Here is a 21,759-nt window from a genome sequence, read left to right as displayed (position 1 = left end):
TCAAGCATCAACAATAGGTTCTCCAGCTCTTAAAGGATAACCTCACTTTGGCACAAAATAGAATGAAACAATAGGTAGATGAACATCACAATGAAAGAAGTTTTGATGTAGGTGACTGGGTATTCCTACAGCTACAACCATATAAATAAATTTCCCTCAAGAAAGCTAAGAAGGATAATAAATTATCACCAAAGTATTATGGTCTGTACTAGGTGTTGCAAAAGATTGGTACTATGGCATACAAAAGCATCCAGAACTACTCAAACGTTGAGGACAACACTTTTTTGAAGGAGAGGGGCATGTTAGGTCCCTATAATATTAGTGATTCCCCCATTAATATTATCATTGTAGCCCTTATTATTATTATTGTGCCCCTATTGTCCCCATATTGTTATTATTGTGCCCCATAGAAGCCCACTATTGTTATTGTTGTGCCCTTATATTATTATTGTTATGTCGGCTTTGATTATATTGTGACCCGTTAGACTCCTATACATAGAAAGGAGGTTATGTCATTTGTATCATCCAAGAATTGTTCATTTGTGTAATGTAAAGGAGGTTTCCCCCTCGAAGAGACTAATTTTGAACGCGTTGATCTATGTTTTCTTCTATTTTGTGAGTTGGTTGCATAACAAACACTCTAGCATTCCTTGGCATTGCCTAACATACCTTGTCACTCCCTCCTTAGCACACATGGAAATCACTTACACTCCCTATTACGCACTCATATTCATTCATTTCCATGCATTTGAAACTAGTTCTCCCTTGTGTTTCCCTGGCACTTGGCCCTAACACTCCCTAGCATGCATTGGCGCCACACCCTAGAACTTGGCACATCTTAGCATGCCTTAGCACTTGGCTTGTCTTGGCATGCCTAGCATGCCTTGGAACTTCCTAGCATGTGTTAGTACTTCCTAGCATTCCCCGACACACCTTGGCACTCCGTAGCTATCATTCCCTCATAAATAGCCTTACCTTTTTTTTGTCTTGGGAATCCAACCAAATCATTGGCAAAACAATGTTGTGCCCAACCCAAAGTCTCACTTTGTTTGAAATTTCTTTTTACATCCCCTTATTGCAACCATAGGCTTTCCTCCTATAATTTCTATTCCAAACTTCTCCTAACATACTTCGTCCTTAGGACACCTAGAATTCGCTGACACTCATTGGCACACACTCTTATTCATTCATTTCCATGAATTTTGACCTAGTTATCCCTTTTGATGCCCTGACACTTCCTATCACTCCTAAACATGCATTGACACTTTCTAAGATGTGTTAGCACACCTTTTCATTCCTTGGTTTGCGCTGACACTCATTATCTATCATGCCCTCACAACCACCCTTACCTTTTTGGGACTTGGGAACCCAACCAAGTCCTGCCTCGACCACAAAAAATTGACCAAGTTATGATTACTACAACTAGACTATGCCTTGTTCACTTAATAACTGCCTAAAACTCATCTTAGACTACTCACGTCCAATCTCAACTCATCCCACTTAACAAGTTACCAATTCAAGTCTCACATCCAACCGTGGCCATAAAACAACTAAGAACCATAGTTTACACTTTGAAATTCCATAGCACTTGACATTTCTAACAATCCCTTGGCAATATGTGGAAAATTTTAGCATCCCCTACATTCCTTGGCATGCTTTGTCTCTCCCTGGCACACCTTAGCACTCCCTAACAAACCCTGGAACTTTAACATGCCTTGGCACTGCCTAGCATATAACCTTGTCACTCCCTCCTTAACACACCTGGGAATTGTTGTCACTCCCTATCGCACACTCTTTTTCATTCATTTCCATGAATTTTGAGCTAGTTCTCCCTTGTGTTTTCATGGAACTCCCTAATACTCCCTGACATGCTACTGGTAAGAGTTTGGCTCATTTTATTTTTAAACAAGTTTGAAGAGGTTCATTGGGTCTAAATAAGGTTTGGAGTATCGACTCCACCCCTTTCATGCTTCAGCATTGAACCCTTATTTTTGATCCCACTCAGGAGAGACTAGACAAGGCCCCTATCTAGGTTCAACTTCTGGGACTAAAATTACATTATGGTCGAAACAAACTCTCAGGGAAATTGGAAACAAGCTGGGGGAATGCTTGGAGGTTGACCTCACTTTCAAATACTATGTGGAGATGAAGGTGGTGAGGGTATTGGTAAATTCATATATCAGAGATGAGTTATGCGGTGAAATGAAACTCCAACATCAATGCATCACTTCTCTTAAGACTTTAGACTACAAGGGCATCCCATTCAAATGTCATAGATGACACAAGCACGACCAAAATGCTACGAAATGTCCACTAGGGTTCCATGGAAGCAAAGGCTAGGAAATATCACCTAAAAGGTCAAATACTTAATAATCAATCCTATGCTAAATCACACCTACCTTCTAATTTTTAAGATCTTTGTGAACTTTCACCTATGACCCTTAAATTCAATGCCCTCTAGCACCTCGAATGGTGGAATAGAAGGTGATGCAATAGGATGTAAACTCCATTCCACTTCACCTTTGTTAAGACCTCTAGAGACACCTATAATACATACTCCTCCTTTGGCTCAACATGAAGTTTTGATTTTGTCCACTTCCTTTGCATACCCCTCCCTTGAAACCCTGTAAGGATATGGTGTGCCCCATTTTGTTGTCGTAATATTCAACCACGAGCTCTCTTGTGAGGATGAGATAGATCTCATCGTTCAAGGCCAAACCCAAATAGAAAGAATCACACCATGGATTAAGCATTGGCATTGGGTTTTGGTAAAATCAAGGACCTCCTTTCAAGATTGTGACATTGTTTTTAGCATTCTCAAATGGAAGGTTTAAAACCCACATTAAAGACAAGAGATTTGCACCTTATCATTTGCAACCTTTTCCCAATATGAATCTATCTAATGGACTATCTTACATATGTTAGGTCTTGGATTTGTAGAGTACCCAATCAATGCGTTTGAGGCCAAATCCCTAAGTACAACTAAAATTTAGTCCTATTTGAAGAGACAACTTGAACAATCCTCCTAAAAAGAGACACTTTCACTTCCTTTTGATTATTTTACAACAAACCTCAACACCTCTCCTTTATTATTTTCCTCTTCCATTCTCCAACAAGAAATCATTAATCTTATATCATAAACACTTTATATAGGTAAGAATTGTAATCATTTTCCTCAACTCACGGGGTACCTTTACACATCAACCCATGTAAGTGGACCTAAGTTGATGGCACAACCCATCACACTCTAAGATGGTTCCAGTTGTCTCCTCAAAACTAGGGCATAACACACCTTATGATGCCAAATGGTTAATTCATCTCTAACTTGTGGGATTTTTTCCTTCACTAAACACATTCTAGCTAGTGCTCATTAAACACAATGCACTAACTCCACTGACACACACTAAAATTCCAAGGTACCATTAAGATATGGCATGCACCCAAGTTCTTAGACTACACTACCATAAAATGCACCTTTAACTTTTGATATCCCAAAATAGTAATATCCTAACCCAATATGGCCTATTTGTTGGATTTGTACAATTTTCTCCTTATTTGATCCTTGCACCTACTTGGCACTCCATGACAAATCTACTCCAATGTTCACCTTCCAAGTTCCAACACCTCCTTTTGAAACACGACATAACCATCTATATATGTTGAAACAACCTTGACAACTTCTTTAGTGGGCCACACATGTATTTCACATTTCTTCTTCATCTTGCAAAATGGTTGTGCCAAGGAGAGGGTATCAACATTGATAAATGAATGTTCACTTAGTACCAGTGCCAAGTTTCCTTCATGCAACTTGTCAAATTTCTTAAGTTTTCTTCACAACTATTCCACCTCTTCAACCCTTGTTAGAGTCTTCCTAGACATGCACCCTTGCCTCAAGTATAACATAACACTAGCATCCCAAATGTGCATGTTCGTTTCATCTATTAATGCCTCGTTGAAATTGTATTATCACACTGCTTAAAATGAAATGTTCACATCTTAAGGAAAATAACCTATTTTTCTTATGACAATCTAAAATATGCAAGTGACTAGGAGAGGACTCCATTTTCTCAAGATGAAAACAAAGGGTCTTACAACCCCATTCACACAACAATTTGAATTTATTTAACATAGAGAAGGATACATACCCTACCCCTTCCAAATTTTTCCTATGACTTTTAAGAAACTAACACTTGTTTTTAACTATTAAATCCACTTACTATAAACTCTCTTTGGTTTTCACCCACCTAATATGCAAGAAAACATAAATGTTTTCAGTACAACCAAGTTAAAAACACTTGTTTCCTTTGAGAGATTTCAAATTCTTACTAGTAAACTTTAACAAAATCATTGCATATAAACCCCAATCTTAAAATTATATAATTATTGTTATTATGATAAATACCACTATGTTAAATGTTTTCGAACATAAACCAAAAAAATAGAGTAAGAGTAATTAGTTGCTCAAATACAACTAAAATTGTATTTATTGTTTTTTGGCGAGGGAAAATTTTACATTTTTGAAAAATCTAAGCGCCAATTTATTTACACTCCACGACTAAGGAGGATTTGTTCATTTTTGAAAAGGAAGAGCCAAACGATATTGTTTTGTAGCTATCATAGATCTGTATGATTTCTACATGGCAGTCATGCGCTATGGAGTTGCAGCTTGACCAGTTATCACATGTAGGGAAGCAGTTACTATGTACATAGTTTTGGAGAATATTTATAACTGTTGAGGCCTTCGAGGGATGTGGGTTTTCCCATTTAAGGAAAAATTAAGGATATAAACCTTTCGCAATAGATCTACGAATTAATGGTTTCAAAACCCTATTTAAAGAAGAGGGCTTTAAATAAAATAGCCAAACAGGATTGTAGATAGTTACGAATGAGGGTTTTACCAGTAGTAGACCTGGTATCGAACCCCACCATCAAATCTTCACTCTATTTATGGCACCAAGGTATGTTCCATTTGTAAACTTCAATAAATTTTCAACCCCCACATTTAGTCTTCCACATAGAGAGTACATGCATGTCAGGTTTCTAATTCAAAATCTATTGTTTTTTTGCAGCCACGCTTGTATGTTTAGCTCACTTAGCCTATTCGTGTCCTGAAGTTGTCAGCCCTCATAAAAGAGATGCATAAGGTAGAGGGGGATCCTGGTCCATTCTTGAATCATGGCTGCAAGGGAGGAGACCAGATCTGTAGCTCGCACTTGCAAACATAATAACCCCTGAGAGGGGCCTCAAATCGACAAAATTGAATCCCTGATTACAACTTGGGGAAGGGTGGATTCGGCTTAATACAGCTCCCCAAAACTGTCTGCCACTCATGATGATGTGAGAGAGGGTGGGCCTGCACCAAGCCTTTTAAAAGAGGGACCTTGACCACTACGGCACCGTCAAGACCAAGGTCAGTCCAACTTATATTGCAGACTATTTTAGAATTCTTAGTGAAGTGTTTTCCTTTGTTTGAGTTGTCATTGATGAAACAAATCATGTGCAAAATGTCACCATTTTTTCGTTTGAATCAGGGCTTTTAGGAAACTTGGTGCATTAGATGTTGCAACTCGTCTCATTTTTTTCTAAGATTATACTAATTCTCCAAATGAGATAAAGAAGTTCAACGAAAGGGAAATAGAAAATGGAAAACTAGAAATTGGGAAAAGAAGAAGTAACAGGTCTTTGATTGCAACGAACCTAAGAAATAATCTATGATATATCAATTCATGGATACACCTATAACTATGGTACATCAACGTTAATTCCCTTTTTTGTTTCCATGGGCAGTTAGGAGATTCGAACAGATTTTAACAAACTCTTACCAGCAACTACAATTATAGTTAGTACGAGCTTTATACAAGCTGCAACTGCTAGCATATCTTGTTCATATGGTTACAGGACAATCTAAGATATGTGTGCAGGTAGCATTAGAATTCCAGGCACAAGACATTAGAGCTTGACATTAGATCATTAATTGCCCAAGAACAAGATGATTCCAAGAAGAATTACAGTTCGTTACCCCACTCCAATAAATTCAATCTAACGAGATGTACTAGATTTTCAGAGGTCTAGAGCCTCTGAAATTCTAGGGTAATCACTTCCTCATAAATGTTTCAGACTCCTAATTCCAATTCCAATAGAGTATTGTTGTTTGGGTGTGTGATATCGTTCTTGGTTCATCATCACTTCAATGTCAGGGGATCAATTCTCCACCAAGGGGCCCAGAGGATCGATTCGTTGAGTGGTTCTCGCAGGTTCAGTTCTATGGTGTTTTGGCATTTTCTACTCGATTTTTACCTCCTCCTCCTCCTTCATGCAGTTGTTGTAGCAACTGTTCATGGTGATTATCCCGTGGGACATAATAATATACGGGTTGTTGAGGATTTGATGAGTGAAATAAGTGAGAGTTTGCTTCATGTAGGGGAATTTTTGCAGAAAGCCTCGGTTCTGAATGACAACATTACATCCCACAGTAGTGAGCAATGTGGGAAAGTTTTTAATGTTTCCCTCACTTCTACGCCTTGGCTACATGCCCTTGTGCTCAATCACAGTTACACTAAAGCCATCACCCATTTGGATCATTTTAAGGATATTCTTTCGAGTTACTCCGAGCTTAATATCGTTGATTCTGTAAGAAATTTTATCCAGAAAGATCGTTGGTTCTTTATAATCTCCATTTTAAAGAAAAACGAGAACGATTAATGGGGACCTTTTAATTATAGGTGTTCATATAATAACGGGAGTTTATTTAGTTGAAATGCTTGTAAGATTCTACGAATTCCTATGTATGCTCTTTTCAACATCTACAGGATTAAGCACAATTTTGGTTTGCCCATTTGAAATTATTGTTTGCATGGATGCATATTTTCTTCTTTATTCAGGCCAACAGGTTTTCCAGGTGTCAAAAAATCTTAAAGTTCTTGAACTTTGAAGATACTTAAGATATTAGAAAATGTTGCGCACACTTGCTTGTTTATGTTCTGATGGTGGAATTGTGCTAAGGGAGGATCCAAAATGCCTCCAAATATGAAAATTTGTCTCAAGATATGTGAGATGCACCCCTAATGGATAATTGTGCATAAAGATACGTAGACAAGGGCTCTGTAATTGAATCTCTGCCAAATTTGCAACCATGCCTCCCAATGTGTGAACTCGACCATCCAACATGCCTTAAAAAGACGTGAGCATCATCCAAGCATATGAAAGGAAAGGTGATAAATGAGAGGATGCTCAAATCATGCTCTCAAAGTCCACATCCAAGGGAATATACCCCCAGCAACCTTATCATACTATAACCGTTGATGAAAAGAATGCTTCCAAGGTGCCCCTGCATTTTGGGTGGTAACACCAAGCATTTTGTACACGGGTATGTATTATGGCCTTTTAGCTAAGACCTATTTTTAATGTTTATCCTCCGTTTTATAGTTCCATGAGTTTCACTTAAGGGAGGGTATCATTGTACATACACAGTGGTAAGCTCATGTACGTAAGTCATTAATTGCTCAGTTGATATACCAGCCTGCTACCCTTCTTAATCATGGGCTCCTCCTAGTTCATTATAAATAGACAACTTACTCCTGTATTTCTCAGCAGCAGATCTAATATACAATAATTCTCTTGTTCCTTTTGTTGGCCTTGAGTCTCCGTTAATTTTTTGTTGTTCTGTTGTCTATTTATGGAGTTCAAGGCCATGATTTCATATTTTCAGGGCTTGGATAATCCACTTGACACAAAGCCTGGGCCTGAGTTTGAGTTCTAATTATCCCTATCCTCCCCAAGTCCCGGGAGGGTGCATGACGTTACAGTTCTGAGCTTAGCTGCATGGTAAAATATGTTTCAAGTTTGCATAGCAAGAAAACACTTTGATGTAGCATAGAAGAATGTTTACATGAGAAAAATTGGGGCACAATAATTTCAATGTCCAAAACTATCCATTTGCCATTCAAATGTTTCTATACAACTACCTGCTATTAAGAACCTCCCATTATCAACTTAAGTCATAACCTTGTTTAATCTAGGCTATTACCTATGGGCAGTGGCCAATGATCCTTGAATGCCATTACAGATATCATGTTAATTGTATTGCTAACAGCTGTCTCGTTTGTTATTAAAAATAAACATAATAATAATTAAGAAAAGCAGTGCATTTTGAAATGCCATATCAGAGAAAATTGCATATGGTATATAAAGTGTATATTGAGATATGTCAATTGGGGTGTTTAGCTTAAGTAGTTGTGATGAGTGTTATATTTTCATCTCAGTTCAATTTCGGCAAGTGATATGCTGAAATTTTAATAATGAGTATATTGTTGTAGTAGTATTAACCCCTGATAAATTCTCTATATTTTGCAGCATCTGGGGTTTATTTTGGGTAGAGCATCCTGGGGGTTTATCTTGGGTAGAGCGTGCAGGGGTTTGTGTTAGGTAGTGGGTGGGTATATCTTGATAATGAGGAGAAATGTCTATGGTTTTCGAAGACAGTTTTAGAAGATGTGTATTTCATGAAACAAAAAATGTATATGCCATAGAAGAAAGAAATTAAAAACAACAACAACATTATGGCACAATCTGAATTAAGTGTATTATGTTTTATGGAAATAATTCTTAAAAATTAACCATGGTTGCATTCACCTTGGAATTTCTGGAGCAGTTGAATGTTCTCTCTCGGAAGCAAAATTCTTAGTTCTGAATACTCCATAAAACATATTGCCATGTTCATGCATATTTCTATGGAAAACCAAAGAATTTTTAGACCAAACACTTTGAAAAATGGAAAATCCTAAATCTTAGTGCACAAGTGTTTTTATTTCTGATTCTTCAAGAAAAATTCCTCTTCTCTCGCTTGAATCAGGATTTTCAATAAAACCTGGTAAAAAATGGAGTCGAATTTTTGGTTCTACTATTCGAAATCATGAGATTTAGATATTCCTGCATGGACAATTTTTTTCATGTAGAAATATCTTTATATTTCATATTAGGAATCTATATATTTAGATTCTTTAGTATGAATTTAGATTCTTTATATTTCATACCATCATGAGGTTCATTACAGACATCTACAACAAATGTTATGTTTTGTGGTTTAAATGTCTATAGTTTGCTTATGTGTTATGAAATTGTTCTTAATTATCACTTTTATTTTGTTCAAGGATACAATTCTCTTAGCATTGGTGTTCTTTGTATTCTTCATGAATGATTAATATGTATAAAATAAGCAACACATCAGAAGCCCTTGCCTTTATTTACCCATCTCCTTTCGAACATCGTTGCCAATGTGCCAATGAATATCTTATATTTTTGTGAAAATTTATTTTGTAGGTCCATTTCTGTTGATAAAATCAAATGAACAGTGCTACAAAGAGCTATCTTTTCAAATTTCAGAAACTGTTATGAAACTTTTCTTAATTATCACTTTTATTTTGTTCAAGGTTACAATTCTCTCAACATTAGTGTTCTTTGTATCCTTCTTGAATGATTAATATGTATAAAATAAGCAACACATCAGAAGATCTTGCCTTATTTAGCCATCTCCATCAGAACATCATTTCCAATGTGCCAATGAGTATCTTATATTTTTGTCAAAATTTATTTTGTAGGTACATTGTTGCTAATAAAATCAAACAAAGAGCTACCTTTTCAGATTTCAGAAAGCAATATTGAAAACATTCAACAAAATAGTAATTTGTCATATGAGGAGTAGGATAATTTTGATGATAGTTTGTTCCTTATTGGAGACCTTGATTTTGATTCCAAACCACCTCAGGATGGACTTGAATATCTTCGACAAGTCAAGTATGTAAATTATAAGATCTCCTTAGGTTTCTTATATATTTTTCTTAAATGGAAGTATCTCCTCCTAAAATTGTAGAAGTATTAGCTGGTTAGTTCTTCAATCTGCTCAAGGATGTTTTGCACTCACATTCTTTTCCATCTATCTTTAGCACAATTTCCTATCCATTCTAGAATTAATGAAGGAAAGGGTTGAGTTTTTCTGAATCTGAAATATGATAGTTGAAGTTAGTCATGGTTTGTAAATGTGAATGCTGTTTTTTTCAAATTTTGGTTTTGTATATCTGTCTTCTCATGCATTAATTTAGCCAAAAAGTTACATATCTTGGATTTGCTTTTATTCATATTTTGAACTAAATGGATTTTTTGCAAGAGGATTTATATTTTGCACTTGAAACTTCATGTAAATTAATGACAATTTTCCAAATAGCTACATATTAAGTTGAATTATTTGCTGCCTAGATTGTCTAAATCATAGTACAAGCTCAATTTTGTTTCCTCAGAAAAAATTATAATTTCTATTCAAAAGAAAGAATGGAAATCATATTCTTTTTTCGCTCTAGGCATGTGTACAAAACAAGATGAACATAAAAAAAAAAAATCATTTTTTCCTCTCGATACATATGGATTAAAAAGATCACAGTTTAAAGAAAAGAAACCCCCCCTTACATTCTACTATTAAGAACTTGATATTATCTTCTAAAGATTGGTTCCAACAACAAGTCACATGACTGTCCTAAGAAACTTACAATGCAAAATCTGCAACAAATAACAATGAGAATGACTCCTCAACACTAACCTTCAAATCAAAATATAGAATACCTTGATCACGCCAAGGCACCAAAGATAGATTTTTCAAAAATAGATAATCCATGTTCAACCTATTGACCTTCTTTTGAAAGTGTAGGCCACCATATTGTGTTCACATTATACATGAGTGTGTGATATGGCAACAAACAAGGATGATGACACTTTTAACTGATTTTCCAAAATCTTCCAAATTAATACATTGAATTTTAATCTCCCCTTTCATCCATTGAATAACTAGTTCGTTCCCATATACATGCAGTTTCCTATCCCTTTGTCCATGGATTTTTTCAAAAGAAGATGAAGGACCATTATTTCAGTGTAATTGTTTGACCCAATTCCCATACCAGCCTTGAATGTGATGAGGGGCTCTTCATATGGGAATAAAATACCTCTTGCATTTCTAAAATTATCTTTTCCTTGTCTAGCACCATCAAAGAAACTTCATGGAGAGGATTTGTCAATATATATGTCTCCAACCTGCCATTGTTGTCTTATCTTTGAAGATGTTTTGCATTCATGAAAAATGCCATAGACCTAATTGTAAACCTTGGAAGTTTGAATTTGTTTCCCTTCAAATATTTTGGCATCACGTACCAACCAAATACCCCATTTAGCATGACATAGAATTGCCCTTAAAAAAAATTTAATTCCTATTTTTGAAACCAATATCTAAGATATTCTTCCATCGAAGTACCTCTTAAAGCATTGTCCATTCTAGTTATTTTTTTAGATATTTCTAGAGATATTAAGCATATGTAAAATGAATAACTAAATGAGAAATTGCTTCCATATTCCTCATGGTGGGTCATTGTCTTCCTCTTTTATGTAAGCCTTCCCATGTTGGAACCTTATCTTTGATTGTGATCCATAAGAAGATTCTTATTTCTTAGGTGTCTTTATTTTTTGTATTTTATTCCACCATCACATATTTTTGTTGGGTGTGGAGCATGATTATTTAGAGGACTTTGTTTCAGCCGGATGTATACCCTAAGAAGATTGTACAACCCTCCACGTGGGGGGGTGTGGGGCGACTTGTCTCCCCCAGAAGGGTTCGCGGGGGCTGATCCCCCCCGGTTGGGGGGTCTGGGGGCCAGCAATCCCCCGGTAGGGGTTTGGGGGCAGCGCCCTCGAAGCTAAAAACAGATGTAAAATTGCCTTGTAAAAGTATAGTAATATCTAGTCAATCTGGGCCATTCATTAGGCGAATGATCTGATGGTAGAACTTATGTTTAGTTTAGGTTTTTTTTTTGCCCTAGAAGGCAACCCCTCTCTTTGTATGAGGGCATTGTATTGAGGCTGTGTAATAGATGTGTATACTTCGAGCGAGAAACAGAGAGGTGAGATTGTGAGAGAAAACAAAGGATATTACAACGGATCTGTTGTAGGTTGTGTCTCTTCATTTTGCTGGATAATAGAAAGGAAGGACTGGTTGTTCGGGGTGGACGTAGCCCAAACTGGGTGAACCACGTATATCTGTGTCTCTCTGGTTTTATGTGTTTGTGTTTTTCTGCATATTATATGTCTTGCATTTCTCTGTCATATATATAATATTTTTCTAACAACTGGTATCAGAGCCGAAGGTCTATTTGGCTGATAAACTCGCAGGAAAGAAGGGTTCCTCATTCGAGTGGGAGAAATGGCAGAAGATGGTAAGTTTAGGGTCGAGAAATTTAACAACCAAAACTTCTTGCTGTGGAAGATGCAGATGGAAGATTATCTGTATCAGAAAGATCTGTACCTACCATTGGGCAAAAAAACAAAGATGCCGATGGGTATGACAGATGAAGAATGGAACCTTCTCGATAGAAAGGCACTCGGAACAGTACGGTTGTGCCTCGCAGCATAAGTAGCCTTCAACATTTCGAAGGAAACAACGATAGTGGGTTTGATTAAGGCATTGGCGAAACTATATGAAAAACCCTCGACCTCAAACAAGGTATTTCTTATGAAATGGTTATTTAATATGAAGATGTTGGAAGGTGGATCTGTTGCAGACCATTTAAATGATTTTAATACTGTTACAAGTCAGTTAACTTCTGTAGGGGTAAACTTTGATGATGAAGTTAGAGCTCTGTTATTCTTTTGCTCATTGCCAAAAAGTTGGAATGTTTTAGTAATGGCCATTAGTAACTCTGTTTCTGGATCTAGTACTTTAAAGTTTGATGATGTTGTCGGTGCTATCCTTAGTGAGGAAATGCGATGGAAAAGCTCCGATGAGACATCGGCTAATGCTTTGAGTGTAGAGTCTAGGGGAAGAAAAATGGAAAGATGAAAGAGCTCAGGATATCGCAGTAAATCAAAGAAAGGCAGATCCAAGTCCAGATCGGGGATAGTGTGCTGGAAATGTGGAAAGAAAGGACACCTAAAGAAAGACTGTAGATCTCAGAAGGGAAAAGAAGGAGATGCATAGCAAGAAAACAATCATGAAGCAAATGTGACAGGTGAGGTGTTACAAGATGCTTTGATTCTTTCTTTCGAAAATATTACTGATTCCTGGGTGGTAGATTTAGGGGCCTCATTCCATGCCACACCTAATAAGAAATATTTTCATGACTATGTTCAAGGAGATTTTGGACAAGTTCGTTTGGGTGATGATAAACCCTATAAAATTGTTGGAATGGGTAAGGTTCTTGTAAAACAGCAGAATGGAAACCAATGGCTACTAAAGGAGGTAAGGCATGCTCCAAATCTGAAGAAAAATCTGATTTCAACAGGGTAGTTAAGCGGTGAAGGTTGTGTGACAACTTTCACAGATAAAGCTTGGAAGGTCACCAAAGGAGCCTTGGTAATAACAAAAGGCGAAAAGGTTGGTACATTGTATTTATGCAATGGTATTTCTAACTCTGTTAATGCTTTAACTTCCAAAGGAGTAGATGCAACATTATGGCATCATAGGCTCAGACACATGAGTGAGAAGGGGATGAAGATTATTCACTCAAGGAATCTGTTGTCGGGTTTGAAGAATGTTGATTTGGACTTCTGTGAGAATTGCATTTATGGAAAACAGAAGAGAGTCAGATTTCTTAGAGTTGTGAAAGAAAAGAAGAGCGAAAAATTAGAGCTTGTGCATACAGATGTATGGGGACCTGCTCAGGTATCATCTCTCGGTCGCTCTCGTTATTATGTTACTTTTATTGATGATGCAACTAGAAAAACTTGGATTTATTGTATTAATAATAAATCTGATGTAATTGATACTTTCAAGAAATGGAAAGCTTTGGTTGAGATTGAGACAGGAAAGAAATTGAAGTGTCTCAGATCAGACAATGGAGGTGAATATTGCAACAAAGAGTTTGATAGGTACTGTTCAGAGCATGGAATTCGTACAGAGAAGACAAATCCAAGAACACCACAAGAAAATGGTGTGTCAGAAAGGATGAACAAAAGAATCATGGAGCGTGCAAGGTGCATGAGATTGCATGCAAGATTGCCTTTACAATTTTGGGCAGATGCTGTAGATACTATTGTTTATCTAATAAACAGAGGGCCTTCAAGTTCCTTGGATGGTGGTGTTCCAGAGGAAGCATGGACAGGTAAAAAGGTAAACTACTCTTTTTTAAAGCCTTTTGGTTGTGAGTCCTTTGTCCATATTAATAAAGAAAATAGAACAAAGGTTGAGGCAAAATCAAAGAAATGTACCTTTATTGGATATGGTGTTAATGATTTTGATTATCGCTTATATGATTATGAAAATCACAAAATCATTAGGAGCAGAGATGTAATATTCAATTAAAAGGTGTTGTATAAGAATCAGTTGCAGGAAAAGAAACAGGAAAAAGAAAACAAGGAATACACAGTTCTTGATGGGATCATTGAAAAAGTAAAGGTTCCTAAAAATAACAATAATCAACAATCACAACAATAGCAACCACAACAACAAAAACCATGACAACAACAACAGGCACCCCAAACACCTGAAAGTGGTGTTAGAAGATCTACCAAGATAAGTATACCCCTTGAACGATACTCTCCTTCATTATATTATTTATTGTTGACTGATTTTGGTGAACCTGAATTTTATGAAGAAGCAATGCAGGTTGAAAGTAGGAAGAAGTGGGAGCTAGCCATGGAAGAAGAGATGGACTCCTTAATGCATAACCAGACTTGGGACTTAGTCAGGTTGCCTGCAGGTAAAACTACATTGCAGAATAAATGGGTTTACAGGCTGAAAGAAGAAGATGGAGGAAAACAGAGGTACAAATCTAGACTTGTGGTGAAGGGCTTTGCACAGAAGAAAGGTATTGATTTTGATGAAATATTTTCTCCTACTGTTAAAATGACTTCAATTAGAACTATTTTAAGTCTAATAGTAGTTGAAGATTTGCATCTTGAACAGTTAGATGTAAAGACAACCTTTCTCCATGGGGATTTGGAGGAAGAGATATATATGCAACATCCACAAGGATATGAGGTAAAAGGGAAGGAGAAACTAGTGTGTAGGTTGAAGAAGAGCTTGTATGGCTTAAAACAGGCTCCAAGGTAGTGGTATCTAAAATTTGACAAGTTTATGTCTGAACAAGGTTATACAAGATGTCACTCTGATCATTATGTTTATCTGAAAAAGCAAAATGATGGCAGCTATATTATATTGTTATTGTATGTGGATGACATGCTTGTTGCAGGGTCTAACATGCAGGAAATAAATGTGCTCAAAAGAAAATTGGCAAATGCATTTGCAATGAAGGATTTGGGAGCTGCAAAACAAACCCTTGGTATGAGAATAACTAGAGACAGGAAAAATCACAAATTAACATTGTCTCAAAATGAGTACATACAAAAGGTGTTGAAAAGATTTAATATGCACAATGCAAAACCAGTTAGTACACCTTTTACTAGCCATTTCAAAATTAGTAAGGAAATGTGCCCAAATACCCAAGAAGACATGGATTATATGTCTAAAGTTCCATATGCATTAGCAATTGGAAGCTTAATGTATGCAATGGTCTGCACAAGGCCTGATATTGCACATGCAGTGGGAGTTGTAAGCAGGTACATGAACAATCCAAGAAAGGAACATTGGATGGCAGTGAAATGGATTCTCAGATATTTGAAAGGTACCAAAAATCAAGCATTATGCTTTGGTGGTTCAAACATTTCTCTACAGGGATATGTTGATGCAGATATGGCAGGTGACAGAGATAACAGGAGGAGCACTACAGGATATGTATTTACTATAGGTGGAACAACTATCAGTTGGGTTTCAAAAATCCAAAGTGTTGTTGCACTTTCAACAATAGAAGTAGAGTATGTTGCTGCTATAAAGGCTAGTAAGAAATGATTTGGTTACAAAGGTTTATAGGTGAATTGGGTAAGAAGCATGATATGGGCACGTTATACAGTGGTAGCCAAAGTGCCATTCATCTTGCAAAGATCTCCGCATTTCATTCCAGGACTAAACACATATAGCTCAAGTACCATTTCATATGATCAGTGTTGGAAGATGGAGAGTTGAAGCTGGAAAAGATAGACACTAGCCAGAATCCTGTAGATATGCTAACAAAAGTTGTAACCAAGGAGAAACTGAGAATATGCTCAGTTTCAATTGGTCTTAAAGGATGACGATGAAGATGAGAAATAGCCAGGTCCAAAGAGGAGTCATTATCCATCAAATGAAGTAGCGGTGGAGCTGCTACAATCATTCTCCAAGTGGGAGATTGTTGGGTGTGGAGCATGATTATTTAGAGGTCTTTGTTTTAGCAGGATGTATACCCCAGGAAGATTGTACACCCCTCCATGTGGGGGGGTGTGGGGGGGACTTGTGCCCCACGTGGGGGTTCGTGGGGGCCGATCCCCCTCGGATCGGGGGTCCAGGGGCCAGCGGTCCCCCAGCGGGGGTTTCGGGGGCAACGTCCCTGAAGCTAAAAACAGATGTAAAATTTCCTTGTAAAAGTATAGTAATTTCTAGTCAATCTGGGCCGTTCATTAGGCGGATGATATCACGGTAGAACTTATGTTTAGTTTAGGTTTTTTTTTCCCCTAGAAGGAAACCCCTCTCTTTGTATGAGGGCATTGTATTGAGGCTATGTAATAGATGTGTATTCTCCGAGCAAGAAACAGAGAGGTGAGATTGTGAGAGAAAACAAAGGATATTACAGTGGATCTATTGTAGGTTGTGTCTCTTCATTTTTCTGGATAATAGAAAGGAAGGACTGGCTGTTCGGGGTGGACGTAGCCCAAACTGGGTGAACCACGTATATCTGTGTCTCTCTAGTTTTATGTGTTTGTGTTTTTCGGCATATTATATGTCTTGCATTTCTCTGTCATATATATAATATTTTTCTAACAATTTTTTTGACCAAAAATATCCATTAAAGACATATAACATGACTTTATAGTGTACATACGTGTAATATTACTTTTAGCCCACATCAAGGAATCCTCTAAATCCTTCCATTCTCCACCCAAATTGATAGATTATGTTGATTCCCAACCCCTTTTCCAAACATTTGTAGCATTAGTATACACAATTTGATGTAAAGTAAAAAATACTTATTTTTTTCTCGTGAAAAATGGTTTATCAAGTTAGGACCTAGAATAATTTTTTCACCACATCCTGTAATTGGATTTAAGTCAATCCTTACATTCTTCTCATTGCCATTTTTCCATGTAAAGGAATTTCCAACCATAAGAAAGGTTAGTGCCATGGATTTCTAGTGATTTGAAACATTCTTAATACTTTTCTAAGGAGTCCTTATCTAGTCCAATAAAGAAGTAGGGGCTACATACTTCTTGAATCTTCACTCCTTGCCTTTCCAGAGATCTTCTTATCCAATAAGGCTCCCAGACATAAAATTTGAAAAACTCGGATATAGCACCAACAATGACCAAAAACAATAATACAATTGATGCTTGTATAACACTGAAAATCCATCTAATGTTTGGTCTTGACAGATTGGACTCCATTACAAAACAGATATGAACTTATCAACCAGACCTAACTGGAAACTGATAGAGCACAAGGAGAATCAGTTTCTATAATAAGCATGCAGGAATGAGCTGGCAACTATCTCAGCTGGTACATGAGAGCATCACACACATATTTTCATATTTATAAAGGAGTAGGAAGGGAAGGATGGGTACATCCTGTAGTTACATAGGAAGGGGAGGGGCACATTCTGTAGTTACATAGGTGTAGATTCCCACCAGTAAGGTCAGATGAGTCCTAGAACATAGGTATACAACAAGCACATCTTTGGCCTTTGTTGTGTATATGTTATTCTTTATATCATTGATGGATGGTTATTGGTTGATGTAAAACAGAGGATGGGAAGGTCCTGCCAATTCTCTTGACAAAACAAAATCAAGTGGAGTGGTAGAATTGTGTTTTAAAGTGTGAGCCATAAATCATTACTTGAAAGATAGAACTTGAGAATAGAAAGCTATATCATCTAGATCTAGAGAGATGACTGTTAGGCGGATAAATTGTTCTTGCGGACAAGACCGATCTCCCTAGTATCAATTGATATCTAGCGACAATCAGAACAAGCAAATCTATCTTTCCCTAAACATATTTCGATTCATTTATAAAAACTAAGAGGTGTTTTAGACCCTACCTTAAGTCCAATGCTAGTTTGTGGCAGCCACGCTTTGACCGTCCAAGAGAGTTTCCTTTTGAGAATCTGCAAACACAAACAAGCACACATCAAAGAACACCTGCATAGCTAATATAATAAATCATGTTCATCATAGTGATCAAGGAGTCTATGAAATAAACCATAAGAGACAACTTATTGAGAAAAATGAACTTGATTGTATTAACTTTAAACAAAGAAGAACTTTACAACCTTGGTGCCTTGATGTTGTACAAGCTCCTCCCAGGGTCCAACAAGAATCTCCTCTACTTTGACAAGCTTCACACTCTTCCCAATGAGATCAAAAGGTATGTGATCTCTCCTCTCAAGCTCAATTAGGAAGTCTAAATTTCATCAGCATTTACCCTAAAAAATATTCAGCTTTCAACCTCCCAAGTAACCAGCCCAATGCCTCATTTTATAGTGCTGAGGAAGGAAGTTACAAGGGCCACCAATGGAGGGATAGAGTCCTCCTCCAAAGGGATAAGCTCCTCACATCAAGGGGTTAGCTCCTTTCATAATGGGATGAATGAACCACCAAGGAGCGAACTTGCCACCTCAAGATTCCCTCTAGAAGCTTCCAGAAATTACCCAAAGTGAGTTTTTAGGAATAAATTTCCGCCTTTTTGACTTTTACAGGGGTCCGCACCCATCCCTTTAGAGATAGAGCGGGCAGGTCCGCAGGGAACATGACCAGTGGGTGCGGGACCGCAGGCATTGCTAACAGAAAGTGCGGGCCCAGAGTTTTAGAGCTTTTGAAGGGCTTTCTTTCATTTTCAAGGCTTGACATGAAGAACTGAGGCTTAAGACTTGCAAAGGAGGTAAGTATGAGTGGTGATAGACTCACACAGGTTGCAGAAAGTCATGGTGACAATTTTTGTGCAACATATTTCCCCCTAAAGTGCGAAGTCTATAATAGATGAGGATAGTATTTATCATCTAAGAAGAGTGAAGTACTTTATCATTTCGAGGATCATCTTGTGGAGAGCCCGGTTGGAACCTGTAAAAACATTCAATACAAAATATATATATGTGATCATATCATCGCTGAGGTAGGCATTCCCATACTCAGATTAAAACTGACTAGAAAACTAACTTGCTCTGATACAGGAATGATTTTGAAATACATCACAAGTAAAAACATATGTAGACATAGTATGGGCACAGCCATCTGTTTATGAATAGTCCACTGTATAATGAATAACAAAATTCCTCGCAGCCTGGATGGTGGAAACTAGATCCGGGGTCTTCATTTCTACTTCCCGAACTAGTACGATTCTATCCATGTGAATGAATGTGTCGAAGTCGAACATGGTAGAAACCACTTGATTACCAGTCAATGATGTAAACTGTTAACAAGTGTGAGAGAAACCACCAGTAATGTCAATGGCTCTCAAAGTATTCAGTACAATCCATGAAATGTGAATAGATGAGTTGATGTCGAACATGTCACGGAATCCTTTGATCGAAGGTCAATGATACAACTTGTCGTCGAAGGCGAGAAACATGCCAGTGAGGCATGCAGATTCCAAGGTACTGATGATTTCTAGATCATCTTTCTAGATAATGAGCTTAAGTCGATAGAAAGCGATCCGTCGTAGGCAAGCCCACAACAAGAAATCATAGATCAAGTTTGAAGAAATATGTTTGCAAGGACTAACTTAGGGATGGTCAAAATGAATGACAGATATTTTGCAGATGAATGGTTTATTTGCACTGACCTCTTGAACACATAACGACACTGCAGATGGTTTGGTGACAATTGAACCAAAGCTAATACCCAGAAACTGGCTGAAGACTTTCAATATGGTTTGATTAACTGTAAGGCAAAGGATTTCCCAACCCAGGTGAATAAAAAGTGTTGTGTTCAAGAGTGGTTGAATGCCTTTCTGAGACACAAAGTATGACAAACAGGTTCATTTTTCTCTCTTTTCCCCCACCATTTCTGGCAAGTACCTCTTTATTTTTTACAAGCTTGAGGAGGATAACATTTGCTTGATTATAAGCTCATCCTTCAGATGAGTCCAACTTAGTTTAAATTTGAACCCTAAAAAGGAGTGGTCCATTCCTGTTTGTAATTGAACAGGTCCTTTACTGTGAAATTTTAACAAGTCCAATATAGGAGAAACTTGGTGTTTTTCAATTTTAGGGAGTCATAAGAAAAATTTAAGAAAACTCCATGGTTGTCCTTTTTCGTAAATTTGTGTCTCCCAAGCCCAAAAAAGTATAAAATAATACTTGAGAGAACTGCTTGATCATTACGATCAAGGAGTACTTTTCATAATTAGTGGCCCTGATTTGAAAAAGTAGAAAAACGATCAAAGACACGTCGTTTTATTACCAATATCGAACTTGAAATGACAAAAGTCTGGCAATCTTTTCATGTTTATATGGTCAGAAAAGAGCTGTAAGTGGACTGTCTTTTTAATTCCGTTTTAACGAGTTTAAAAAGGAAAAACTTGGCAATCTTTTCATATTTTACGAGTTAGAAAAGAGCTTAAAGAAGACTCGTCCTAGAGGAACGGGTGGTATAAAGGGTAGAAACTGGTTCCGGCAATGGTGGAACTGCTCAAAACATATAATGGTTAAGAGGCTAGCTAACAAAACCACTCATAACTGCGGTCCCTCGGGAAAGGAAAACAACCAAGTGAAAGCATATGATCGGCCAAAGAGATGGTGGTGATGGAACGAAAACAACCAAGGTTCATCTAACAGAATTTAGCGGATAAAGACGGCAATCACGAGATGTAAAATGGGTATGGGTTCATTTTTACACAAGCTTGAACCATAGAGAACTTTGCTTGGATTCGGTTTCATTTTTACGCAAGCTTAAAATGAAAAACTATGCTTGTTATAAGTTCACATGCCCCCAGCATAACAATGCAAAATGAGGTACATGCCCCCCAAGCTTCATTGCATTCAACCAGGTGGATGGAATGAAGGTTTACTTTCGATATATTGGAAAGATTCGTGGGATTTGTTTCATTTTTTAGTGAGGTCGACATAGGAAAAGAAGTATCCTCAAAACCCTTGTTTCATTTTTTAAATGAGCTTGACACAAGATAAGGAACTATGCTCAAGTCTACTCTTTACAATCTACCTAACAAGGAACTATGCTCTAAAATCCTTGATTCATTTTTTAACGAGCTCGACACAAGACAAGGAACTATGCTCAAAAATCCTTGATTCATTTTTTAACGAGCTTGACACAAGACAAGGGACTATGCTCTAAAATCCTTGATTCATTTTTTAATGAGCTTGACACAAGACAAGGAACTATGCTCTAAAATATACCTATATAACCTACTGATTCATTTTTTAATGAGGTTGACACAGGAAAAGAACTATCCTCATACCTGATTCATTTTTTAACGAGGTTGACTCAGTAACAGGAACTTTCCTCAAACCTGATTCATTTTTTAATGAGGTTGACTCAATAACAGGAACTTTCCTCGAATCTACTCTCTACAATCTACCTACATAACCTACCCTTGTTTCATTTTTTAACGAGATTGACACAAGACAAGGAACTATGCTCAAGAATCCTTGTTTCATTTTTTTAACGAGCTTGACACAAGACAAGGAACTA

Source organism: Pinus tabuliformis, chromosome 2_2, assembly GCF_031772625.1.
Source record: "Pinus tabuliformis cultivar Carrire ecotype Pingquan chromosome 2_2, CPIR1, whole genome shotgun sequence".
In the NCBI taxonomy this organism is placed as follows: Eukaryota; Viridiplantae; Streptophyta; class Pinopsida; order Pinales; family Pinaceae; genus Pinus; species Pinus tabuliformis.
Note: the sequence above shows the minus strand (reverse complement) of the source record.